Source organism: Mauremys mutica, unplaced genomic scaffold (genome assembly GCF_020497125.1).
Source record: "Mauremys mutica isolate MM-2020 ecotype Southern unplaced genomic scaffold, ASM2049712v1 Super-Scaffold_100033, whole genome shotgun sequence".
Lineage (NCBI taxonomy): Eukaryota > Metazoa > Chordata > Testudines > Geoemydidae > Mauremys > Mauremys mutica.
Window position 1 is genome coordinate 501,617 of NW_025423255.1, and position 8,900 is coordinate 510,516.

At 47.5% G+C, this 8,900-nt stretch overlaps 2 non-coding genes across 2 annotated transcripts; both read right to left on the reverse strand.

Annotated features, from left to right (window-relative positions):
• Positions 1 to 418: 418 nt before the first annotated feature.
• Positions 419 to 490, reverse strand: TRNAC-GCA. Its single transcript has one exon. It is a non-coding gene; the product is annotated as a tRNA-Cys (tRNA).
• A 5,965-nt stretch (positions 491 to 6,455) lies between these two features.
• TRNAT-AGU lies at positions 6,456 to 6,529 on the reverse strand. The gene has a single exon. It is a non-coding gene; the product is annotated as a tRNA-Thr (tRNA).
• Positions 6,530 to 8,900: the final 2,371 nt, after the last annotated feature.

The window sequence follows — 8,900 nt, forward strand, 5'->3', positions numbered from 1 at the left end:
TAATCTGTAACTGTATAGATCACCATTGCGACCACTGTTCTATATTTGCAGCCAATATTACAGAGAAGTGGTCGTGTAAGGGGTCTATGGAGAGGTTATGATTGCCTGATTATAATGATGCTATCTCTAGATGTGTATCATTTTTTTGTAGTTGACATTATGAATATTGGCTCTATGCTGCTTGTATTTCAAACTTGTGCTCTGCTTCGGGGAATGATACCTTTGTTTAATTGATGAAAACATAAACTAGACACTTAGAGGATTGGAACTGATTTCAGCTGATGGACAGGTTTGCTAGGTTTTTATGCATTTGGACAGCGAAATTTTGAGTGTTCACATTCATTTCAAGCATCCTCGTATGGTGGAGCTCCTCAACATAATGGAGAATGGAAATGAAAATGTTTTTCTTTTTTTTTTAAGAGGGCACTTGGGTTTGAACAAAGGACCACTTGATCTGCAATCAAACACTCTACCACTAAGCTATACCCCCATTACAACAGGAGTATGGAATCGTGATCTCCAGGACTTTGAAGGACAGACCCTGCTTCATCGAGCTCCTTTGACATTCCCAGACCACAGGTGGTTTTAAAAATGGGGTTTGATTAAACTTCTTAAATGTGGTAAACACCACAGCTTGCACCCCCACTGATATAGCTTCTCCCCCTGACAGAGCTGCCACCTCCTGGGGAAGTGGATTGACTACACCAACAGGAAAACTCCCCCCCCTCAGCATGGAGCAGTGGTTCTCAAGCTGTGGGTCAGGACCGCAAAGTGGGTCGTGACCCTGTTTTAATGGGGTCACCAGGGCTGGCATTAGACTTGTTGGGTCCTGGGGCTGAAGCCAAAAGTCTGAGCCCCCCACCCAGGGCTGAATCCCTCAGGCTTTGGTTTTGCCCTCCCTCCACTAGGGTTCAGTCTTTAGCACTCCCCCCATCCCGAGTGGAGGGGCTTGGTGCTTTTTTCCAGGGCTACGTATTAAGTTATTTTGGCAGAAGGAGGTTGCAGTGAAAGGACGTTTGAGAAACCCTGGCACAGAGCATCTCCATTACTGAGCTGCAGCAGCATAGACTCACTGTTTGAAACATTGACCTGGCCTTAGCCTCTGAATATGTCTAGGCTTGGCTCCCTATGGCACTGTTGTGATCAGACCCTGAAAGTACAGCCATGGAGATACCACACACCAGCCTTGCCTAGCTGGCAAGGATCAAACCTTCACAGAAAGGCACTCATGGTTTTCTAGCCCAGCTCCCTAAGGCCTCAGCCACAACCACTTAACACAGGGGCTTTTCTACACTCTGGTTCTGTTCTCACTGAAGGGTTATTACAAATTGTTTGCTCAGACCAGCTTCCCCAGCACACTCACTGCTGTGCAGCTCTGTACGTGTGGCCATGGCTGAACAGCAAGAATTCCTGCCCATTTCCCCAGTGGCTGGAGCATGATTAGAGTGTGTTTCTGGTTAATGATGTTGCTGTAGATGGTTCATTCCCTGCCTTGGCAATTCAGACAGTCCCTTTTCCCATTGTATTGCCAGCACCTCTGGGTGTCCAATAACAGAGGCAGGTTTTCTCTGGGCACTGAGATTTTTGAGGGCGTTGGTGGCTCCTTTCTTTCCTCACCCTGGAGAAACTCAGCTTTTTATTCCGTCCTTGATGACTCATGGAATAACAGCAGCATGAAGAGGAGAGTGAATATCTCACTGCCAGGGGGAAGGTGGACGCATTCCCTCTGTCTAACCATTGCCAGTGCAGGAGAGGTTTCATTGGAATCGAATGCCCTGGCTCAGACAATAGACACAGGGAGGTTTTGCTGTTCATGGATCTGTGCAAAGGAAATTGTGTCTGTGTGAAAATGAGGAGGGATATGAAATGCCCACGTGGTGGTGCCTAAGGCAAAAGGGAACCCTAGAGGATTAGAATAGGATAAGTTCTCAAGCAACATGTTTCTTACTTTGTCCATCTGTTAGTTTTGATTATTATCGATGGAAAGATTCTGCCATTGGGTCGTGTGTTTACACAGAAATTGACATTTACCAACAAATACGTAATTCTTCCAAGCCTGCCTAGTCTGCTGGTGGTCAGTTTAGAGGGACACACACTCTTCCCACCCGCCATGTCAACTTCCCACAGAGCTGGAATCCTTCCCTCATCTCCCCACAGACCACTGCTCCGCCCGCACTTCTGGGGTCCCCTTCCAACACTGTCCAACTCCCCTGCTGGCGGGATCCCTTCCCATTCCTTTCATTTCCTGCCTCCCCTCTGAGCAAAAGCTCTGCATTGTTCCCACAATGGGAATTGAACCCAGCCCGCCTGGGTGAAAACCAGGAATCCCAATCATGAGACCATATGGGACTTATATAGTCAAGAGCACATTTACACATTCACACCCAACAATTCAAAGTAGCCATTCAAAAAAACTTCAAAAACAGACTTGAAAGAGAAATCGCAGAGTTGCAATTGATTTGCAAACTTAACACCATTAATTTGAGCTTGAATAAGGACTGGGAGTAGCTGGCTCAGGACAAAAGCAATTTTCCCTCTCTTGGTATTGACACCTCCCCATCAATTATGGGGAGAGGACCACATCCACCCTGACTGAATTAGCCTTCAACACTGATTCTCCCCTTGTACGGTAACTCCCGTCACTTCATGTTCCAATCTATATTTATGCCTCTATCTGCAATTTTCACTCCATGCATCTGAAGAAGTGGGCTTTTTACCCATGAATGCTTATGCCCAAATAAATCTGTTAGTCCTTAAGGTGCCACCGAACTCCTCATTGCTTTTAATTCTAAGCTGATCTTAACCCTTTCAGTACCCTTACAAACTTAGATGCTTCTCACCACAGGCTGGCTGGTGGCTTTTCAACCAGGCTCTCCCCTTTCATCAGCGCTTCAGTTGCTTGGTGTGGGGGTGTCTGTAGATGTAGGTGGCAGAGAAAGATAAAGCCTGGCAAATGTCTCTCCTTTTATCATGTCCTTTCTTCCCTCATGGCTTTCCCCCCCCCTCCCCCATTCAGAGTCAGGTGAGCATCACTGCGTCTCTCCAAGCAAGTCTGAGCAATTCCTCATGCAGTGTCCTCATGCAGGTGAGTCATTGCATTGTAGCTCCCTTGCTGGGCAATGGCTGTCGATGGGTTGTTTGACACCCTGTCCGGGTGTTGGTTACTTTTCTTGCTGTTGCCACTGGGGAGCTAATATTTGTCTGGCTCCCCCACCTTACAGCACAGTGACAACCACACTGCACAATTCTCATGACTTCATATGCATGAATGGTCTACATCTATGGGTAGAGAAATGACTTTCAGCAGATCATATCCTTTCCCTGATACCTTACAAGTCATGCTCTATATGTAAGATCACGATGATTATGAGGGTTACAGCCGCTCCCCCAAAGGTATAGAATGTCACACTGAGATTCTGTGTTCATTTGTTCTGTAACAGCATTACAGAGATCCAATGACTGACCAATGGCATTTCCAAGTGCTAAAATAGCAAGCGATGTCGGTCTCTCATTGGCCATCAGCGACTGAAGATGTGGTTTAATGAGCCGGAGCTTCAAGGCGAGGGTGGCTCTGTCCACTGCCTTCCGTTGCGCTGCTGGGCCCCAAGTCCCTGGTGGCCAATATGTGACGCTGGGAGAAGAGAGTGGGGTGGCAAGTGGCGGCAGGACTTTTGCCACCAGGGTCTAGCTGCCCAACTTCTTCCTGGTACTGCTGGCCCCCCGTCGCCTTCAGGTAACCCAGGAACTAAGGCAGGAATAGGGTGAGGAAGCAAGTAAAACCGAGCAAGGAAGGCAAAAGTGAATCTTGTCTTCATGGGCCGCTCGCAATGACGTCCTTTTTCTGTGCCACAGCTGACAACATCCCAGACTGAAAAGCAGGAGGCCAAAAAGAAACCGAGCAGCTGCTGAAGTAGTTCAGTTGGGAGCGTGCTAGACTAACAGGCTCTTCTATCCCCCTTTGTGCACGGGTGGGATGTTTTCTGAAAGTGCAGCAGTTCCTTTAACTGCCACGAGTCCCTCATTTCAGGCTATGCAGCAGGAAAAGGCAGCATGGGCTTCTGCACCGAGTTGGCCCACCTGACCTTTCATTCTTCTCTTGCTCTTTCTCAGCAAGGGGAAGAAAAAGAAGCTCTCCCTCAAGCTGGAGTCACAAGGGCGACGTAAGGACGACTTCCTGAGTGCCCGCTCCAGTCCTCTGCTCTGCCAGCTGACCTATTGAAGGGCTGCCACCACTTTCTCCAGGTTTGTCCATCCGTCTGTGCCAGGGTGAGCAAGAACCCTGCCGATGGAGTTTCTGTAGGGTAGTGGTTATCATGTTTGCCTAACATGCAAAAGGTCCCTGGTTCAGAAACATGCTGGCTTCCTTTTGCCAGATCCCCTTGCTGTTCAGGAAGGCCTCCTCCTTCTCCTATTGGCCTGTCCCTGGGATAACTCCAACCCCCGCATGACAGAGGGTGCTGACAGCAGTGGAGAAAGCACCTTGGCATCAGTCTGGAGAACCTAGAGGAGTGCAGCGTGTTACCTTTTGGAGGCTTGTGGCTTGGCCTCCTCTGCTGTTGGAGGTTGGCCTATGGAGGCCGGCTCTTCCTGCTGGCCTCCTCTGCGTGACTTGCCAAAGGAGGAAGTGAGGCAGGAATGGGGCAAAAGAGGAAAGTCGAGCTGAGGAAGGCAGGGCAGAAGCTAAGCACCTCAGTGCGGCTAAATGGGGTTAGTAGAGCATCACCATTTGTTCTGCAAAGCCGGGGGAGGTGCGGTTGGCTGCTGGGAGGCAGAATCCTGTGCCTGCCTCTTGGCTTCCCAGGAGTGGCTCCTTGCAGCCCAGGAGAAGCGGGTTCTGGGGGGAAGGAAAAGCAGCAATGGCGAGGCTGAGTGGGCTCCTTTCTGGCCGACATGGTGGGTCTGGGAGTTGCCTGTAAGCCATAAGTGGACTTGGTGGAGTGAAAACCGCTGCTCCATTCTGGCTGACCTGGGGGAGCCATTAATGACTTGGGAGTGCGGGCAGGGCGCTGGCTGGGAGCAAATGGGATCCCAGCCTGCCCCTCCAGGGGCCGAGTCTTCTTCTTCTCTCCTGCCATGGGGAGCCCGGCCTTAAGCCTGCCCAGCATATGCTGCAGCTCGAGCATTAAGCCTTCCTGTGTGCATAACCGAACTACGGCCTAGTGTAATAAGGTGTAAAGTTTAGATTGTGAATTTATCTTTAATTTCCATGGTAACTTACTTTACTCTTTTATGCCTACCACTTATAATCCTTAAAACTCCATCTTTCTGTAGTTCATAAATCTGTTTTATGCTGTACTTAAACTGGTGTATTTTGCTTGAAGTTCTTGGGAAATCGCAGCTCCATTACAAGGCTGGTTCATGTACGATTCACAGTGAGGGAGGGGTGGACCCTGCGTAATAAACTCACACTGATCAGGCTTCTGATTAAGGCAAGATGGTATGATCCAGGGGTGCAAGGCTGCAGAGCTGGGGGAAATTGGCGGGAGGCTCTCTATCTAACATTAGTGTTATGAGTGGCTGGGAGAAGCATTCATGTAACTCAGCTGGATGTGTCCCTACCTGTGGATGTCTGTGTAAGTGCAATATCTGCCAGAGATTCACAGCTCCTCACAGCATCATAGTGTGAGAGGGAGCTCAGGGGTCCCACTGTTCAGGTTGCATCCCATAGATCCCATCACAGACTTTCAACAACCCACAGCAGATGTTCACTGAAACAGTGAGAGAGATGGCAAAATAGTGATCTCCAGTGCCTGCAGACATCAAACTATCAGGAATTCTGCGCACAGAGAGGACCCTGCAAGTGGAAAATGCCTGTGGAAAAGACCCTTCTGTCCCCAGCTGTGGTTGTACAGTGCTTAGTGCTCTGCGTTGTGGCCTCAAGAGCCATGGATGCAAGTTGAGTTATGGCGACCTTTTCCTTGTCTCCACATTTCTTAGGTGCCTCCTTCCAACACTTGTCAGAAAAAATGACCGTTTTCTTTTGGAAGCATTTGCATTGCAAGGCAGAGGCAGTCCTCTCTGTTTCCTCAAAAGATTGACCAAAAGGTGGGAGGAGTGGACACATTTGGCAAGGCACTACTGGGTGCTGCATCTCTAACCTCCACTTTACCTGGCAGGTGCCTCTGTGACTTTTCTCCCAGCGGCTCCATTTTTCATCAGTGACAATCAAAAGGAAGATGACATGACATCTGTGTGCAGATATCCTCAGCGAATCACAAGGACGTGTGGCGCAGGCTCTTGTGTTGCAGCAATTGTAGTTGAAGCAACCACCATGCTAATGCCAGTCACAGCAGCCTTTTCATCAACTCCAGGCTTGTGATCTGATTCTTTCCAATGTTTCTCTCCAAAGAAACCTTTTCCTTAGCAAGCAATTACTTGGATACCAAGGGAGGTCTCTTCTGTTTCCCGGAAAGACACAGGAAAATGTGAGCAGAGGAGACAAAAGTCATAGAACAAGGCACCACTGGGAGTTGAACCCAGGATCTCCTGTTTACTAGACGGGTACTTTAGCCAGCTAAGCCATGATGCCTGCCTCAAGAAAATACTTGCAACTGTTCCATTTGATGGTCCAGGACAACACCTGCAAATTCCAAACTACAGCCATTCCCCATTTTCCTCAAGACTTGCAAGGAAGAACTGGCAGGCCAAGCCAGGATCTCCTGGTTACTAGGAAGTCACTTCAGCCAGCTCTTCCCAAAGATCACTATCCAGAGACCTTTAAACAGACACTGCAGATGTTCACCGACAAAGAGATGCCAAAATAGAGTTCTCCACTGCCTGCAGCCATCACGCTACCAGGAGTTCTGTGCACAGAGAGGCCCCTGCTGGTGGGAAAGGCTTTGGTAGAGACTCTTCTGACACCAGCCATTCTCATATACTGTTTAGCACTTTGTGTTGTGGCTTCAGCATCCAGAGATGCCAGTTCAGTTAGGGGACATTTATCCTGTCTCCACATTTGTCTAATGGCTCCTTTCAACTCTTGTCACCAAAAAGACCTGTTTCTTTTGCAAGCGATGTACAGCTAGGCAAAGGCAGTCTTCTCCATTTCCTCAAAAATCACCAAGCTGTGGGGAGAGGAGACACATTCAGCCAAGCTGGATGCTGAATCTCCTCTTTCTTCAGCAGGTGTCTCTGAAGGACACAAATCTCCACTGTGTAGAGGAAAAGAATAGGAGTTTATTACACACAGTGCTGGCGGAGTGGGCTTATTAGGCTCAGAGACACTATTAATTAATTAATTACAATAGAATATATAGATTTTCCATGGGTGGGGGAAAGTGACGGCGTAGGCAGTTCCAAACCCTAGGATAGGTTTTGCAGCAAGACAAGATAGCACAGTAGCCAATGGTTAACAGGTCACATAATGTCTCCACCCATGGTCTCAAGTTAGCAAGTTAACATTTCATTAATACTTTGATAATATGTTATTAGTATAAAATATATATGTTGAATTCCGATTTGAGGTCAATAGGAATGGAACAACTCCTTTGATTGTCCAACAGGTACATTCCTAGGGGTTAAAGCAAAGAAACAGTGAAAGTATATGGCAATAAAGATTGTTTTCTGTGTGTCTTAAGGCAGGCATTGGTCCCTGGGAAGGGAGGTGGAAGGATGCCATATCTTATACTGACATGTGCCAACTTTTCATAAACTCAAGGTTGGCTCTGTGGGAAAAAACGTCTCCCTACAGAAGAGACTAACACAATAGGAACAGGGATTCTTTGCTCAATCTGCAACTCTGAATAAGAAACAATTATTTAGTTCTTAGCTCCAACACCTGGCAATATGCTGACCAGGCCTATCTCAGCAAGCAAGGCTTTCTGTTTACCCAGCTTTCTCTTAGCTGGTCACTATTTGCTAGGCCTCTGGTCCCTTGACCATACTCTGGACTTTGGGTCTGGAAAAGAGCTGGCACAAGCCATAGACCAGGTTGTTATATAAAATGCACATGGATTTTAACCTTTCACATACAGTAATGGCAAAGTTCTTGGTTCAGGCTTGTAGCAGTGATGCAATAAGCTGCAGGTTCAAATCAAGTCTCTAGAGTACATCCCCCACTGGGATGGGTCATTCAGTCCTTTGTACAGAGCTTCAGTTTGTAGCAAAGTCCCTCCAGAGACATGAAGCAGGATTGGAGACGAGGCATCAGCCTTTTATAGTCTCTTGCCATGTGGTCTTTGCTTTCTTTGTCCCAAGGACACTCTGTCCAGCACGTGGCATAGAAAAACCTTAGTTCTCTCCATAGGCAGGTCCCTGCAGACCTTGCTGAGTCACAAGGCGTATCTGCCTTCTCTCAATGGGGCGATTGTATAGCTGATGGTCCTTAATGGGCCATCAAGCAGGCTAGGCAGAACTGACACCAACTTGTCCCGAGTGTTTCCCAGAAGCATATCACAAGTTTGAAATACAGACAGCATAGAGCCAATATTAATAACGTCAACTACAAAAATGATACACATCTAGAGATAGCATCATTATAATCAGCCAGTCAGAACCTCTCCATGGACCCCTTACACGACCACTTCTCTGTAATATTGGCTGCAAATATAGAACAGTGGTCGCAATGGTGATCTATACAGTTACAGATTATGTCAATAACGTCACAGGAGGTGAGACAGCATCAGTGAGACTGATACTGGAATAGCCTCCAGTTTTGTTCTGAGGACTGGAAAAAATACCTTCTGGTGAGCTATTGAAAGAGCTCAACCTGATTAGCTTATCAAAAGAAGATTGAAAGGTGACTTAATTGAAGTGCCTTAATGGAGAGAAAAGATTGGGTATTTAAGGGCTCTTTAATCTAGCAGAGATAGGCATAACAAGACCCAATGGCTGGAAGGTGAAGAGAGCCAAATTCATATTACAACTAAGGCACAAAAATTCAACAGCGAGGATGATTCACC